Source organism: Paramisgurnus dabryanus, chromosome 10 (assembly GCF_030506205.2).
Source record: "Paramisgurnus dabryanus chromosome 10, PD_genome_1.1, whole genome shotgun sequence".
Taxonomy (NCBI): Eukaryota; Metazoa; Chordata; class Actinopteri; order Cypriniformes; family Cobitidae; genus Paramisgurnus; species Paramisgurnus dabryanus.
The window spans coordinates 35,147,105-35,165,142 of NC_133346.1; the positions used below are offsets into that span (position 1 = coordinate 35,147,105).

Here is an 18,038-nt window from a genome sequence, read left to right on the forward strand (position 1 = left end):
GTGCTATGTTTTTACTTACTAGGTTTTAAGGAGAATGCAACAGGTTCCAGGGCCTCTTACCTGCGTGATTCATCATCCAGGTTTTGCACAAATTGTCTAAATCCCTACACACAGTACATTTATTGTACCGACTATAAGCCTTTGAGGCGCAGGACTAGAGTAAGTTTTATTACATTTTTAAACCAATAACACTAAAGTATTATTATAGTAACAAAGTACCCAAAAGAACAAAAGATGTAACTTTAAAGAAAATATAGTAGTCAGTCAAAAGTTTATTTATTACAAATATATATTTAAATGTTAAACAATATACAAATAAACATACTTAAGTAACCATATTGTGCTCTTCTTTCAAAAATTGTTCAATTCACTTCTTACAGCTATCTATTCAGATAAATGGCATATCAAAGCTTTGTCAGCTGATGCTATCTAAGATGACACTTTAGGGTTATCATCCTGTCGTGTGTTGTTCTCCAGATATGCTTGGAGCTTCCTGATCGGAATGTTGGCTTCCAACGACCCCTGCACTGAAGATGGCATGCAATCACGTCCTCCTTTGAAGGTCTCTCAAACTGTGATGCCAGGTCCATTGGAATCGGGGTTTCCTTCAGCTTATCTTCAAATACCTCAGCAAACACACGCCTGATCACATCATCCACATAACTGTACAAATATTGCAGTCAATAAATCTTTTGTTTTGATCATTTATTTCCCTGCTTCATACATTAAGTTTTTAATTATGAATGTATTTGAAATAAAACATTACTGCTTACGGTATGTCATTTGTGTGTTTTGGGAACATAGCCTTGTACTTTCCCTCTCCTGCTTTTGTTACGGCTTGGTGACATTGTAATGGATGGCTGCAAGGTACAACCTGTAAAAATATAAGCAAGCATAAATTTATTGTAAAAGTAAATACTACTTTATTTAACACAGTTACTAAAATACTTAAATACCTGCATAGCATTCCAATAAATGAGAAAATCAATTTTTTTTGCTGCAAATCTGAAATCTCAGGGTACGGACGGCAAAGGCATCCACTGATGATGGTGATGGAAACATTGTGAAACGATGCTACTGTCTGGGTTCCTATGATTATGCAGAGAAAAAAAAACTTTGTCATCATCAGTTATACATTTAAGACTGGTAGTGGTTTCATTAGCTAAATACATAATTTGTGTTACACACCTTTGCTCCTCATATGCCAGTCTGACTCCTTGTACTGTGTGTTATGATGTTGCATGTTTGCATACAGTGTAGAAGGATGTGTCCAGCTGCGAATCTAAGATATAGACAAATAAAACAAACATGTATTCAGTCAAAAAGACATATTATAACAATAGAGTACCATGACTATAAATCGTTAGACTATTCATTAAAACGTTAATGTATTACATGGCCCAACATTAGCAACACACATTACGTGTTTACTTCGTTTCAAAATCTAAGAAAGCTTCAAGTAAATACAACAGTAAAATACATATAACTTTAAACAAATCATCTGTACTTAAAGTTTCTTGAGTTTGAACATGAGAACAAATTTTACCGGTAACAGTTTAGCTGGTAACTTAGCAAGTTTGTAAACATGTCTTAACCAACATCGATAAAAAAAACGATAGTCTGCATAATTCAACATACACGTGTGTAAATATGGTACGTTGTTTATGAAATACAGTATTACAACACAAAACAGTTCACTTGCAAGCTTAGCTCTACACGCACATTATGTTAATCTCCGGTTACGTAATGTACAGTAAAAGGCAAATAATAAACGTGAATACTTACAGCCTGTGATCCAGAAGTGCACAGTAATCCAACTTTCAGGAGGAGACGTCCAGCTTCGGTTCATGAGAAGCAGTTATTGTGAAAACTCCGTGAACAACTTCTGACTGGATTTTTCCGGAACCATATTAAACATGATGTCCTCTGTGTAAGTCCATAAAGTGCTATTTTGCCCTCGCATCTAAAGAGACAGCGTCTACTCGAGAGATTTAATCGCTTAAACGATGAAACAAGAGTTTGCAAACAGAGTAAAAGCAGGGACTCCCAACCTCCGCCATTTTAGCTCTCTTCTGACTCGGCGCTCCCCACCCTCGTCTTTGAGGGCGTACCCAAGCAAAGCAGAGAGGGCTGAACTATGATAATGTTGGTCTTATCTACGTCACTAATCCCAGGAAGTAAACTGTTGCCTACAATCCGAGTGTTTTTTGTAGTCCTCGAACGTTAGAGACGATAACTCGCGTCATCGTTTTCTTCGAGGTATGTACTTTTTGAATATCGTTAGCATGTACTAATACACACTTACACACAAAATGATGTTTAAAAACGTGTATCCCATAATAGGTGCTCTTTAATTAATAAAAAATGCTGGTATTCAAATAAAGCTATTTTACTTAAGTGTTGTTTGATTACTCTGAATTTATTATTGTCAAAACCAGAAATGTAGACAAGTCAGTCATTTTTTAAAAGAACATGAACCTTTATTTATAAAAACACACACAACACAAAGAACACATTTAAAGAACACGCAACACAGAACATTGGAACAATCTCGTTACTACTTTCTGGCCTTTTCCATGGCCCACCTGAGGTTTGCCCTTGCCCGACTGACCTCCTCCCCCACCAATGCTCCCTCGAAGAGCCGACGGTGCTCCACGTTCAGGTTCATGGCATAGAACCTGTCGGCCGTGGAGGTGTCGTGACACATGAATTTTGCCACTTTATCACGGTCGGCCTTCGAGTGAGTGTTCCGGGACTGTGAAAGAGAGAAGAACACAAAGGGTCAGTCGCGAGCGTACGTACAAGCGAAATCTACCGATATCACAGGTGTTCGGCGCTTACGTGGGTGGCGATGGAGGTCCGCATGTCCATAAATGTCGGTTTCCCCGGCAGGCCCATCCACACCCAAGCCCCCTGAAAGTAGTTATTCAGGCTCTTACAGGGGTTGGGTGTGGATGTGAAAAAAAACAGCCGGGCGTCCCGCCCGCCCACCAGCCGGTCGCACAGTGCCAGGAACAGTCGAAATCTTTGTTGAGATAATGATTCAAAGTGGTCTCCGTCATTTTAGACGCCCTGAGATTGGTCACCCACCTGCGGACACACACAAAGAGAAACGAGAGTTAATAGCGCCCCGCCTGCGTCAAAACGACAGCAGAAAGACAACAAGGACCGGAACTTACTTCCTGATCCTCTCAGGGTCATCCAAAAATGCTAACGTGGCCAGTCTGCTTTTCCCCTCCGCCATGTGTGCCACGAAGGCCCTGATCCTGAAAACTTTACTTGTGATGTTTTCCCTCAGTTTCCTGCTCGGGTCCGGGCCCTCCTGGTGACGCCTGAAGGCCATCACGAGTTCGTCTGGAGAGAGAGAGAGAGATAAACATTAGCATTATAAACTATCGGCAGGAGGAGGTCGCTGGGAATAAAGACTGCTACTCACTAAGGGCGACCACGTGATCAGGAAACTGAGGGCCAGTGGTCTCTTCCTCCTCCTCCTCGCGTTGCTGTTGCGGGGTGGGCGTAATGGGCCTAGGAGCTACCTCTGGAGGGGAGTCTCCGGTGGCCTCCGGTGGTGCCTCCTCCCGGTCCGGAGACACCGGAGCCTCCAGAGCGCTCATCAGCTTCTTGGTGACCCTCCGGAGTTCCTGCCACGGCCCTGCCGTCTGCCGACGCAGTAACTTTTTGTATCTCTTGGTGAGCTCCGCGAAGGAAGACGTGAGGGTGTCAACCTGATCATTAAGATTGGCATTGGCCGCCCTAAGCCTGTCGCTTTGGCCGCCCTCAGCCTGTCGCGAGTCCTGACGGACGTTGACCCGGCCGGATTCGAGCGCAAAAGGAGGCGTCTCTCCTCCACATTAACTACTCCATGCAACACCTTCAGGTGCTGGCTAATGGTACATTCACACGGGGCGTAAGCGTTAACGCTTAATGGAAGGCTTGTCTGAAGCGTGGCCAACAGCCAATTACTGTGGCCACAACACAAGCTCCGGTCTTCTATAAACGTAATTGGCTGGCTCTGCCTAGGTTATTTGCATAAGGCGATATGATTGGCTGACGCACACGTTGCCGCTTGAAAAGTTGAGAAATGTTCAACTTCTGCCGCGAGCAACGGCACTGACGCGGCGCCGACGGATCCACAATTCAGTTCGCCAACGCTTGACGTCACCCATTAAAAGTGAATGGGAACTGTCAACGCTTACGCCCCGTGTGAATAAGCTGCGCATAGTCCCGACCACACAATGGGTACTTTGAATACATGTCGAAACAGAATGGTTTAGCATAGAGAAATAGAAGAATGGGGAGGTCACTTGAGCTCTAAGCTTATATACTCCTTGCAAAGGGGGCGGAGCACTGGCTCATCGATATAAACTGAAACTCAAATAATTCACTTTTCTATCTATTCTCCGGCCTTTATTAGATAGAAAAGTGAAAAGGATTGACTTTCGTGTATATTTGATTTTTTAGACCCGAAAATCAATCGTTTAACTTTTCCTGCTATTTCAGACCCTGAAAGTCACAAGCTACCCAACTCGACTTAGACTCTCCTGGGGTGCAGCCCCTTGGAAACAATTTAAGTAAAAACACAAAAATACTAAATCGGCCCAGGAATGTCGTAGAGACGTATCCTGGGATGGATCCCCTTGGAAACAATTAAAGAAAAAACACAAAAAAAATATCTCGGCCCAGGGAGGTCGTAGAGAGGTGGGGTTGGTGTCATCGGAAAGGTCTCGTCGCCCCCTTCAAAACGATCCGACCCCACAGTCTCTAGGATCCCCTTCCAAAGATATAACGAATTTGTCTTCATATTCAAATGCCCCTAGCTCCTCCCCCAAACGTTGGCCAGACTCGAGGGTAGGCTCGTTCGAAAAGTCTCTTCTTCCCCTTTTCAACGACACCAGCCACGAGATATAACGACATTTATCCTCCCATTCAAATGCCCCTAGCTCCGCCCCCGAGAGTCCAGGGCTTTCCAACGAACTCTCGTTCGAGTCTCTACGACCTTCCCAGGCCGAGTAAAAGAGCCCCAAACTTTGAGCCCCTTCAAAGTTTGAGCTTTTACATTCAAATGCCCCTAGCTCCGCCCCCGATAGTGTCTTGCCCTCGACCTTAGGCTCGTTGGAAAGGTCAAGGGGGCTTGGGCCGAGCAATAAAGCCCTAAACGTTTGCCTTTTTCACACTTTTCTGATGTTTAAACTTGTTTCCTGGTGACAAATTTTCACATCCCATACAAAAAACGTGAAAAAATGAGGATTTTTGCAGCCTCACCGAAGGGCCCCAGAAGGGCCCCAAGTTCGGGGCCCTGGCTCACCGAGTGCCCCTCTACGACATATCCAAAGACGGGCATCGTGGCGCGAAATAAAAAATTTGGCCGCCGTCCGAAAACATCAAATTCCCCCATTATTTTTCGCATAGGCCTCAGGCCTCGAGTTTTCGATTTTTGACCCGATCCGACTCCGGCACGAACTAATAGCGGGAAACTGTCAGGTCTCCCGCGAGGCTGGGAAAAGTCGAAAGGTCGCCGAAATCGGTGCCCGGGCTGCCGGAGAGCTCTAGCGAAACATATCCCAAACCCAGGCGCACGCGCGTTATGCCCTGTCGAAAACCTTAAAACTAGGGCAGGCAGGTCGAGTCGCGAAGGGGTCTCGGCCGCGACACGGCGTTCCGCAGAGAGGCCGTCCGGTCGAGGAAACCCGCGCGCGTCCCGGTCGAATCGGAGTCTTCGCGACTGGCCGCGCTAGATACGGCCCTACAACTCTTCTTCCGAACGTCGCTCGAGTTTCGGCCCGATCGGAACCCGACACGAACCCGCGTGCCGGATCGCGGGAAACTGTTGGGTCTCCCGCGAGGACGGGAAAAGTCGTAAGCTCGCCAAATTCGGCGCGCCGCGTGCGCACAGGACCGGCGTAAATTCCAGTTTTAGGGTTCGTAACTCTGCTTGCGATAGGCTCTCGGTCGCATCCTTCGGCGTCCCCAGCCGGGTCCCAGGTGGGATGTTACAAGGGCCGTATCGGGGCTGCGCGACGTTCGGGGACCGCGCGGGGGTCGCAACACTTTTCCATTAAACCAATGCATTTTTCCGTAATGGGTTTGCGGATGCACTCCTCGTGACCCCGCGCGGTGTCAGATGACCTCTGGGGGGCCCCCGATCGACATATCCGAATCTGGAGAACGTAGCTCCAAAATAAGACAAGGTTGTCCAAATGTTCTCAAAATCACTTATCATGATCCTCTTGATGGCCCAGACCACTACACCATGTTGTTTGCCATTCGAGCGCCGTTTCGCTTACTTTTTTCTGAAGGTCCCAGGGGTCTGCGCTTCGAGGGGCCATACGGTGGGGACCCCAAGCGCGCGGGTGCCGAATTTCGACCTGATCCGACCCCGTCCGCGAACCCGCAGATTTAGCTGGAAACTGTCAGTGCCCCCCCGAAGCCTGGAAAAGTCCCAGGCGCCCGAAATTTGGCAGGCGGTCCGGCAGAGGGCCCGTGCACGATGCCTCCAAAGTCCGCGCGCATTCGGCGTACGCCGTGCTCACAGCGCCCTTGCTGTGCCTCCCAGTGCGATCGCAAAACGCCTAGGGCAAGGGTTGGCAAGTCGACACTGGAATACCATGTGCGTTTCGAAGCCTTGCGTGGCTGCGTGACGGCACTGACACGTCTCCATTAAAGCAATGTTATTTTTCGTACCTGGTTCGTGTCGCTACGTCCCCAGGACCCCGAGACGTGCCGGATCTCGAAATGAACGACTGGCAAGCTTACAGCCGGTGGAGGAGGAGGGGGTAGGGGTGGTCTGGCAAAGCTACGGTCCAAATTGAGCAAAAACGGACAGGGACGGCATTTTCGCGTCGAACTCTGCGCTACAGGGCACGTGAGGGTAGGTAAGCCGGGCCCGTGACGTCCGTTTGGGGTTCGGACCGTTTCCCAGGTGGGGTCAGGGGGTCAATCCGCACCAATAATGGGCAAATGGACAAATAGTGGGTCCGTGTCAGGGGGCGTGTCCGGGGGTCCGGAGGAGTGTGGCGCTAAATCCGGACCAATAATGGGCAAATGGACAAATAGTGGTCCCGTGGACGGGGGGGCTTGGGGGGGTCGAGGGGGGTGGTCCCGCAACTCAATGGCACCCCTAGAGGTGTCCGTCACCTGGTAGAATTTGCCTTCTAGGCAAACCCTCTGAAAATCCAAAAGTGTACATTCCGGAACCGGTTTAACCATGGTTGACACGAAAGGCGTACGATCCCTCGCCCGCAATATGGGTACTTTGGCAAACTAAATGAATGGCATTTTTGACATGAACCCACTAGGTTCCCTTGCTTTAAATTATACCTTCAAGGTCATAGTCAAAATTTCAAGTAATTACACATTTACTACACAGTGATTTGCTATAAATTAGAGTACTGGTCTATTATAATCTATTTTGGAGTAAGTGTACATGTGTAGCTTAGTTAGACTTGCCCTACTTTAAATTATAACTTCAAGGCCATAGCCACATTTCAAGTAATTACACATTTACTACACAGTGATTTGTTATAAATTAGAGTACTGGTCTATTATAATCTATTTTGGAGTAAGTGTACATGTGTTGCTTAGTTAGACTTGCCTTACTTTAAATTATACCTTCAAGGTCATAGTCAAATTTCAAGTAATTACACATTTACTACACAGTGATTTGCTATAAATTAGACTACTGGTCTAATATGATCTATTTTGGACTAAGTATACATGTGTTGCTTAGATAGACTTGCCTTACTTCAAGTTATACCTTCAAGTCTATAGTCAAATTACAAGTATTTACACATTTGCTACACAGTGATTTGCTATAAATTAGACTAACTGGACTATTGGTCTATTATAATCTATTTTGGAGTAAGTGTACATGTGTAGCTTGGTTAGACTTGCCTTACTTTAAATTATACCTTCCAGGCCATAGTCAAATTTCAAGTAATTACACATTTACTACACAGTGATTTGCTATAAATTTGACTACTGGCCTATTGGTCTTTTATAATCTATTTTGGAGTGTACATGTGTTGCTTAGTTAGACTTGCCCTACTTTAAATTATACCTTCAAGGCCATAGCCACATTTCAAGTAATTACAAATTTACTAAACAGTGATTTGCTATAAATTAGAGTACTGGTCTAATATAATCTATTTTGGAGTAAGTGGACATGTGTTGCTTAGTTAGACTTGCCTTTCTTCAAATTATACCTTCCAGGCCATAGTCAAATTTCAAGTAATTACACATTTACTACACAGGGATTTGCTCTAAATTAGACTAACTGGACTATTGGTCTATTATAATCTATTTTGGAGTAAGTGTACATTAGTGTTGTGTTTGGCGGCCTGTTTTAATTTTAGTTTTAGTCTAGTCTTTGTGTCAAGCTGACATTTTAGTTTTTATTAGTTTTAGTCAGTTCATACTCTTTTGAGTCTAGTCAAGTTTTAGTCGACTAAAAGTCTGGGCATTTTAGTCTTATTTAGTCAGAATTATCCTTGACTATTTTCGTCTAGTTTTAGTCGACGAAAACTGGTGACATTTTTAGTCTAGTTTTAGTCAATGAAAATTTTATTTTTGTCTCTTTTTAGTAATGCAATTCTATTTAACCCAGTCAATATAGTATAAGTACCTAGCAGTAGTATAGACAAAACCAAAATTTTCTTTTAGCCAAACCCATTAAAAAAAGTTATCTTGTTATATTATACCTTATAGATATAAGAATACATCCATTTCAGACATGGAAGATGCTCTGATTGGAATTTACATGATTTGAAGATATATATTTTACTTAATTTTATTTAACCTCTGAGTGAGTGACTTGACTGTAGGTAAAGAGTCTACATTAAAGTCTAATTAAAACAGAGTAGTCTAAGCAGAAACACACACACAGGGCCACTGCTGGTCAGATGGGTGCCATAAGCTGACTTTTACGGTGGTGCCCGTGCCACCTTTAGTTCAAAAACAACAACAAAATCACAACTATAGTAGGCTATGTGTGAGAATAGCACTTTATTAAAATGCTATAGCACTTTATTAAAATGCTATTGTTATCATTTATAATTGTATTTTGACAGCAACACAAACTAAAATTATACAAATATGCAATATAGTATATCTGTATTTGTTCAGCTAATGGCACTATAATGTGACAAAGCTAATTTTATGTGTCACTATAAATCCAAGCAATTTTGGAGAATTACTAAATATCTTTCTTCTAAGTAAATTAAAAGCCAGCTTTAAGAAACATCAGATGTCTATTAACAAAAGCAAAAGTTTGTATGTATGGTTATGTTCTTAATAATACAGCTGTTTGATTGATTTAACACTCAATTCAGTTAAGCAAGTTTAGTTAATTCAAATAATAAATAAGGACACAGACCCTTGTAGTTAGCATATAAGTTATAAAACAACGTCTTTAGCATATATATATTTACCATGCTTCAAAACACAAGGCAGCACATGTCATTTAAACGATTGAAGATGCAAACTGGTACATTGTTATATTATTTAAATCACACAGATGAGTTTGCGGTGCCAGCAGTCAACGCTATACATATTAACAGGCTTGTGAACTCACCTGAAAACGATGCACGGGTTTCATTTTGGACTTTTTGTTTCCATTTGAAGACTTGATGCGGCGGTGTATTCGCGGGCGGGCTGGCCATCAAACGTTACATGTCGCGTGTTACTGTGCAAACGGATTGCGTATGATATCAAAGCATCGCGAGAACAGACTGCTCTGCATGCTTTCTAATCGCTCTCGCGGTACGTTTACGTATTTTTGCGGATCGATTTGCAGAGCGCCATTGAACACACATGATCATTTGCAGTCAGGTGGCGGGGTGCCAGGAGATGGCTAGACGAATATACATTTCGTCTCGTCTCGTTTTGGTCAACGAAAATGAAGACACATTTTAGCATAGTTTTTATTTAGTAAACCACTTTTAGTCTCGTTTTTATTCGTCAACGATATTGTATTATACATTTTATTATAGTTTTCGTCACATGACCAGCATTTACGTTGCGTCTCGTCTAGTTTTTGTCACGTGATAAAGGTTCGTTGACGAGGATATTTCGTCATACTTTTCGTTGACGAAAGCAACACTAGTGTACATGTGTTGCTTAGATAGACTTGCCTTACTTCAAGTTATACCTTCAAGTCTATAGTCAAATTACAAGTATTTACACATTTACTGCACATTGATTTGCTATAAATTAGACTACGGGCCTATTAGTCTATTATAATCTATTTTGGAGTAAGTGTACATGTGTTGCTTAGATAGACTTGCCTTACTTCAAGTTATACCTTTAAGTCTATAGTCAAATTACAAGTATTTACACATTTACTACACAGTGATTTGCGACAGGGGTACCCCTTATGGTTTTTTTTACCAAATTTTCGACCTCGCCCGATCTTCACCAAACTTGCACCACGCGTAGAGCGTGCCGAGACTTGGACGGGTGCGCAGGTCCCACCCTCCTAGCTTGTTCCTGTGCCGAGATAGAGGCCTGACACGTACGTGCAAATAGTCTGCCAATGGAAGGATAATGGGTCCGTGTCATTGTTTTCCTTTATAGCCTCGGTGATTTCGACCACACTACCGCGACACGGATGAAGTGCGGATTGCGTTAAGGTCACTTGCGCGCACGTACGACAAACGTGCGGTTCAGTACATGTCGTACATGCGCGCAAGTGACCTTAACGCTATCCGCGCTTTGTCCGTGTCGCGTTAGTGCGGTCGAAATCGCTGAGGCTCTAAAGGAAAACACTGACATAAAACCATTATTCGTACATTGGCAGACTATTTACATACACGTGTCAATTATTTACCATGCAAAAACAAACGTACCAGTTGTCGGTGACACGCTTAAATAAGAAATGCATCTGTTTATGTTGTTAAGCAGTGATGTTGCATGTTATTTACCATGCAATTAAAAATATAAAGAAACAACCAAATGAGGGATTAAAACACATTTTAAAACTTTATTTATAAAACACATGAACATTATAAAACCATTTACATTAAAACACTATATCGTGGAACGTGGCCCTGAAACAAAAGAAGGATTCAAACGGTTAGAATCTGAAATGATATGCTTTAACAGTAACACAGTTAAAGGAGCAGCGTGATTGAAACATACCTTGGTCCATCTTGCCCCACTGGAGAGGATCCATTGAGTTTTCTTCTGTAAAACAAAGCGTTCAATTAATCATTGCGGCACGAGCGAGACAATGCAGAATCGCTGAGAGACTTAAGACCTACCTAGCATCAAAAGGAATCCCGCCATAATGGGTACCTGGGCGGCCCGCTCTTCGTCTGAATTATGAAACAGGAGAAGCAAAATGTTAGCTTTTATTTTAGTCTCTGGAAAGATGACAGTAGTGAAGCGGTGATTCAGAATGGAAAACCTACCAAAAACCTGCACGACCCCCACCCCGGCGTAGCTGGCATCGAGCCGGTCTAGGCTCACTGTAATGAAATAAAAACAACAAACATTTGATTTCTGCATCAGAGGAAACGGCAAAGACCTGGGCAAATGACTCGAGACCTACGTAGAAAATCATCGACGCTCAACTCGGTCGGCGGCGGGGAAGGATCGCTGCCCGGACCACCAAAGAGCGGGCCGCCCTCTGACTGCTCGACAGGACTGCCTGAAATGAAACGAGGAAAAACAAACATGTACGTTTCCGTTTTAAGAACAATGACGTAAACGAGCCGAGAGCAAAGCCGGTGACGTCAGACTCACCTATGCACTCGACAAATTCCTTCAGCCCCTCTGCGATCTCCTCCACGGCTGCACGTGCGCCTGGGCTCGAAGGGGGGGTGATGATGGGATGTGAAGGGGTGACGGGGTGTGAAGGGGTGATGGGGGATGTAGGCTTGAAGGAGCGCGCAGACGTGATGGAGGACTAAGGGGCTGAAGGAATTTGTTCTTCTTCAGAGTCTTCTGAAACATCACCAAAAAACATACATAAACGATTAGCTTAACTTGCTGTGTCTGGTATTAAACAAAGGAGTAAAGTTCAGACAGGAGTCTGTGATTGACACCTACCATAGGGTTCCATGAGGGTCACCATGGGGACCACCGGGTGGCTGGCCTCAAGGTCACGCAGCCTTTCCATGGTTATATCCCACTGGGATTGCCGGACAGTTCGCCTGAGCTTCCTGGCCTTGGAGACGAAACGTGTTTAAAAACCGGGCACGTAGACATTAACCGGCCATCGACATTTCAATGAGCAAAGTTTAACGGCAGACTTACCGACAGATCCCGGTGGGAATTGGCGAAGTGTGGCCGTATGTGCTTTAGGGCACGACCACACAACGGGCACGGGCGTAAAGGCTGCCTGACCTTTCTCCGGGAAAAGCGAACCCACAGCTGCCTTTCCCGGAGATTGGCAACCCCATGCTTTAGCCTCAGGTGCTGCCTCATTTTAGCAAGATTCTTTGGGCAAAAGGGGCAGGGGACCATTTTCTGAAACGACACAAAAGAGGACATTCATAACAACGATGCAGGCTGTAAAACTAGGCCTCGCTATCCAAACGCGAGTCAAAGGCAGTAAACCGTAATGTTACGTGACATTTGTAAAGCTAAACAAATGTATAATGCAACAAGCACCAAGATATTACAGTATCTGGATGACAAAAGCATAGGTCAGAGGTTAAAGTCACATTGCAAGGCCTACCTGTTGCATTAAAACAATACAAACACGAGTCACGGGCTGTAAACTTTAATGTTAGGTTACATTAGTAAAGCTAAACATATGTATAATGCAACAAGCACCAAGATATTACAGTATCTGGATGACAAAAGCATAGGTCAGAGGTTAAAGTCACATTGCAAGGCCTACCTGTTGCATTAAAACAATACAAACACGAGTCACGGGCTGTAAACTTTAATGTTACGTTACATTAGTAAAGTTAAACATGTGTATAATGCAACAAGCACCAAGATATTACAGTATATGAACGAAAATAGCAAAGGTCAGAAGTTAATTAACACCATTTTAATGGGTAAACACTTGCTATTTAAACATGCGTCACAGACACTTAACTGTGATTTCACGTGACATTGATACAGATAATTATTTAATAAATCACGACCTCTACGTTAATGAGACGTTTAGCGCTCATATTTACAACTTTGTACACATCCAATTAACGAACTAATTGACACATTCACTTTTTAAAAAGTTTCAAATCAACAAAGCAAATCACAATTAAACTTACCTCGTTGGGTTAATCATCTGTTGAAATATGACGCTTTAATCAGCTGTTGTATACATATATAGGGGTTTCCAAAATTCATGTACCAACATACGTAAACAGTACAGTAGCCAATGGGATTCGTTGACGTTTAAAAAGCATTGTTTTATTTTCACGTGGTTATTTAACTAATGAAGTTAATTAACATCGTTCGAGGTCAATGTTACGTTTCATTAAGCTGTCTTTACGTTGAAATTAATTATTTTTCGGGCGCCGTTTACTTCCGGGTTTGTGTTTACGTTTTTTTCAAAGTTACGATGGATTTTTTATTTAGTTTTAATTAATTTTATCTAACTGCTTTTAACGTTAGGGTGCTAATTCTCTTAGACAGTGTTCAATGTTACGTTTGTCATTTATTAATTTTTAGCGCCCGTCTCCTCCGGTTCTCAGTTGCGCTCTCTCTTAACGTTATTCTATCAATTTTTTTATTTTCTTTTAGCCAAAGGCTTATTACCTTTCATTCTAGATTAGTCTTTAAGTTTTATTTGTTTGTTTTCAAGTGTTTTTAATTCGTTAACTGTTTAATTATTGTTTCAGATTAGTTTTTCTTATGTGTTTTCGTTTGGATTCGTTTCTAATGAATGTATTTATTAATAATAAATGTGAGTGTTTAATTAAATCTATCTTGGTTTGATTTTTTGATGTACCTGTAATTTATTCAAAACCAGAAATGAGGACAAGTCAGACAATTGAACATTTGAACGTTTATTAATCACAAAAAACACATATATCACATTAATAGAACTGATTTAAAACATATTAATAGAACTGATTTAAAACACATTAATATAACTGATTTAAAACATATTAATTGAACTGATTTAAAACACATTAATAGAATTGATTTAAAACACATTAATAGAACTGATTTAAAACATATAAATAGAACTGATTTAAAACATATTATTGGAACTGATTTAAAACATATTAATAGAACTGATTGGTACATTTAAAACACAAACAGTACTGATTAACAAAAATATAACAAATCAACATAACATATTCACATGTTCACATGTCTATCTTTTCATGTCTCTTAGTGCCCGCTGCACCTTAGCCCGCGCACGACTTGCTTTGGCTAAGCCGGACAGTTGATAGGATGCACTAGGTCTCCTCACCGGCGACCCCTGCAGAGGTGACAGGACCACCATGGGTTTCCTCCAGGTGGTCCTGACAACTCTTTTAGGCCGCGCCGCCGTCTCGGGGACCGTAGGCTCGGAGGCCGCCGGCTCGGACGTGGTGGGCTCGGAGGCCGCCGGCTCGGACGTGGTGGGCTCGGAGGCCGCCGGCTCGGACGTGGCAGGCTCTGAGGCGGCGGGGTCTAAGGCGGGCTCGGAGGAGTCTGGCTCGGAGGCGGTCGGCTCCTGGGCTGCGAGTTCCGGAGAGTCAGCCGGCCGAGGGGACGACCCCGCCGAGGACGGCACGACCGACGGCTCGGAGGAGGAGGCTGCCACCGAGCTCTCGGGCTCAAGGTGGCTGGGGTACTCTTCCAAGCACTAAAATGCAAGACAGAGAAAGAAGTTAGCATCAACACAAACACACCGTGGACACGAATGAGACACACGAAAGACAACTAACCGAGGGAGACTCGAGCAAGGACACCCCCGACTCCTGATACTTCACGGCCTCCTCCTCCGAGTCGCTCGTCGATGGCGGGGAGTCTGGCGGAGAGGCGGACGGAGAGGCGGCCCTCTTGGCACGCTTGGCCTTCACTCCGTGATTGGATTTCGCCCGCCTCTTCGATGGCTGCTGCTCCTCGGCCGGCTTAGACGGCGACACCTTCACCCCCACCAACGCCTCCTAGAACAACCGGCGGTGCTCCACGGCCTGCTTTGAACTAAGGGTCATAGCATAAAACTTATCGGCTGTGGAGGTGTCGTGGCACATAAATTTAGCCACTTTCTGCCCGTTGTCCGGGTTGTGAGCATTCCTAGCCTGCAAAAAGAGAGAAGAACAAGGCGGGTAAGTCAAGAGAAGGGCTTACAATCGAAATCACGGCAAACGGGGTTCTGCACTTACGTGGGTGGCGATGGAGGTGCGGATGTCCGTGAAGGTCTCTAACTTATTTATGTAATCAATCTCTGATAACTGGAGTCTTTCCAGATAAAATGAAGTTGGCAAAGGTGATACCATTATATAAGGCTGGTGATAAACATACACTTTCAAATTACAGACCTGTTTCACTGCTCTCCCAATTCTCAAAAATATTAGAGAAATTATTCTCTACAAGGCTTGAAAAATTCATTACTAAACATAATATACTGTGTGATCACCAATATGGGTTCAAGGCTAACAGGACAACTGCACATGCACTTATTCAATTTGTGGAAGAAATATCAACAGCAATAGAACAAAAAAATATGCAGTGGGGTTATTCTTGGATCTTAAAAAGGCATTTAGACCATAGAGACCATAATTTATTGACTATGAAATTGTACAATTATGGTATTAGGGGGACTGCACTTTCTTGGTTAAAAAGTTATTTACATAATAGACAACAATATGTTGAACTGCAAAACCAGAAATCAGAGATAAAAAAAGTTAAAAAAAATATGTTGTGGGGTCCCCCAGGGGTCAGTGTTGGGACCATTGCTGTTTATTTTGTATATAAATAATGTATGGGATGTGTCAACAAAATTGAAAACCATTTTATTTGCTGATGACACAAATTTCATCTGTTCCGGGGAAAATTTGGAACAACTCTTGGATACTTTAGAAAATGAATTAACAAAGTTGAAAAGTTGGTTTGATGCAAATAAATTAACATTGAATTTAAGTAAAACTAAATTTATAATTTTTGGTAATCGGAAAATACCTTTGCACAAAAAACTTATGATAAATGATATTGATATAGAAAAAGTTAAAGAATATACATTTTTGGGAGTAATAATAGATGATAAACTTTGTTGGAAGCCACAGATTCAATATATTAAAACTAAAATATCCAAATTAATTGCCATACGGTATAAAACCAATTACCTATTAAATCAACGCTCTGTCATGACACCTGTTTGATCAGTAGCGTGTGTTATGTTACCTTTGTTTTGGTGACGGTCCCTTATGTGTGCACTTGCCCCTCCCTCTTGTTTTTCTCATTGTCTGCCAGCCGTGTCTTGTCATCTTTTTCCTATTTAAAGCCTTTCTGTTTGTCCTGCTTCACGTGCTCATTGTCTCCGGTAGATCACTGCCTCGCTGCCAGTCCAGAGAGAGTTTGTTCTGTCTGTTTGCCGTGTTTAACGCTCTGCTTGTGTTCTCGCTCCCAGGATCGGTCGCTGGTTTCCGGACTATTTGTCTCTGCTTCAGGTTTCATTATTCCTGTTGGTTCTGTTCTCTGTTTGGATTTAGTTCCTGATTGGACTCCTGTCTTCACTCTTCGGCCGGTTGTTGGTTGCTTCGTTTTTAGGCAGTACACCAACGATCGCGCCGGACTGCTTGGTGGCGCGTGATTCGCTTCAGCGAACGTGTGTGGATTACGTCAGCGAACGTGTGTGGATTACGTCAGCGAACGTGTGTGGATTACGTCAGCGAACATGTGTGGATTACGTCAGCGATCGTGTGTGGATTACTTCCGATATCTCTTGTGGATTTATTATCTCTCCAGTGGACTTGTGGGGTGCTTTGACATTAAGCAGGAAGCCTACGGACACTGGCTGTGAACATTTTCTATCCATTGCACTCTCTCTCTCCTAATAAATATACTCACTTGCATTAGACTCCGGCTCCTTGTATTTTCTCCTGACACGCTCATTGTATACATTATACTGTTCCTTCATAATGCCATACATTACTTACTGTTTGGAAGTGTGGGGGAACACTTACAAACTGAACACTGAACCTATTTTTATTCTTCAAAAAAGAGCCTTAAGACTTGTAAATAAAAACACTTATAGAGCATCAACTAATCCATTTTTATTAAATTAAAAGCACTAAAATTTAGAGATATGGTTGAGTTTAAAACTGCACAAATTATGTACAAAGTAAAAAATCATCAGTTATCGAACAGTATCCAAGGGCTGTTTCAAATGAGAGATAGCAAGCATAACTTAAGAGGAGAGTCAGTTTTTCAAAAGAAACATATTAGAACAAATGCCAAATATCACTGTGTTACAACTAAAGGAGTTAATGTATGGAATAGTTGCAGTGACGAGATGAAATCATGTACAACAAATAGTAAATTCAAGAGATTATTTACAAATAATGTATTGAATGGCTATGAAAAGGACTTGAGGTTATAGTATGGTATATTGAAAGAAATGCAAATAGTGTTGTAGGTATGTATGCATGTTTGCATCTGTCTGTGGTCTATGTATGTATGGGTATGTGAGCATTTCAGATCTGCGCCAAGTAAAACACTCACGTTAATAAAATAAGCGCCCGTGCTGTCAGACTTGGCGGCCTTCTCCACCTCTTTAATCGTAAGATTCTGGAAAACGCCCAGGCTGTGGCCGTAGATTGAGGCAAAGTAGGCCGTCAGGTGTCCGTACAGCATGAACTGGGTTTTCTGGCTACAGTCCTCCTCCAGTTGATCTGTGGATACAAAAGCACACGTCAGTAAAACCAAGCAGTCGAAAAGGACGCAACGCAAAGGGGCTAGCGACTTGGACCTACCCAGGATCCCCGGGATCAGCTTTCGAAGCACCTCCTTGCGGCACTTTCGAAGCACCTCCTTGGGGATAAGCCGCCCCTCCTTGGCCTGCTTCACCCCAATTTGGTGCATCGTCACACCGCGCTTCATGCCCCGGAGCAAACCCCTGTCGGTCGACGGAGGGGTCTCGGACACAT

The 18,038-nt window shown here is 43.2% G+C and overlaps 1 long non-coding RNA gene across 2 annotated transcripts; it reads right to left on the bottom strand.

Annotated features, from left to right (window-relative positions):
• Positions 1-235: 235 nt before the first annotated feature.
• Positions 236-2,249, bottom strand: LOC135718433 (uncharacterized). 2 transcript variants are annotated; one of them, XR_010520790.2, is made up of 5 exons: positions 1,786-2,249; positions 1,189-1,282; positions 957-1,089; positions 774-874; positions 236-663 (listed from the first exon to the last, which is right to left on the bottom strand). It is a non-coding gene; the product is annotated as an uncharacterized lncRNA (long non-coding RNA). The 2 variants fall into 2 exon arrangements; XR_010520789.2 differs by lacking the exon at positions 1,786-2,249 and having other exon boundaries at positions 1,189-1,736.
• Positions 2,250-18,038: the final 15,789 nt, after the last annotated feature.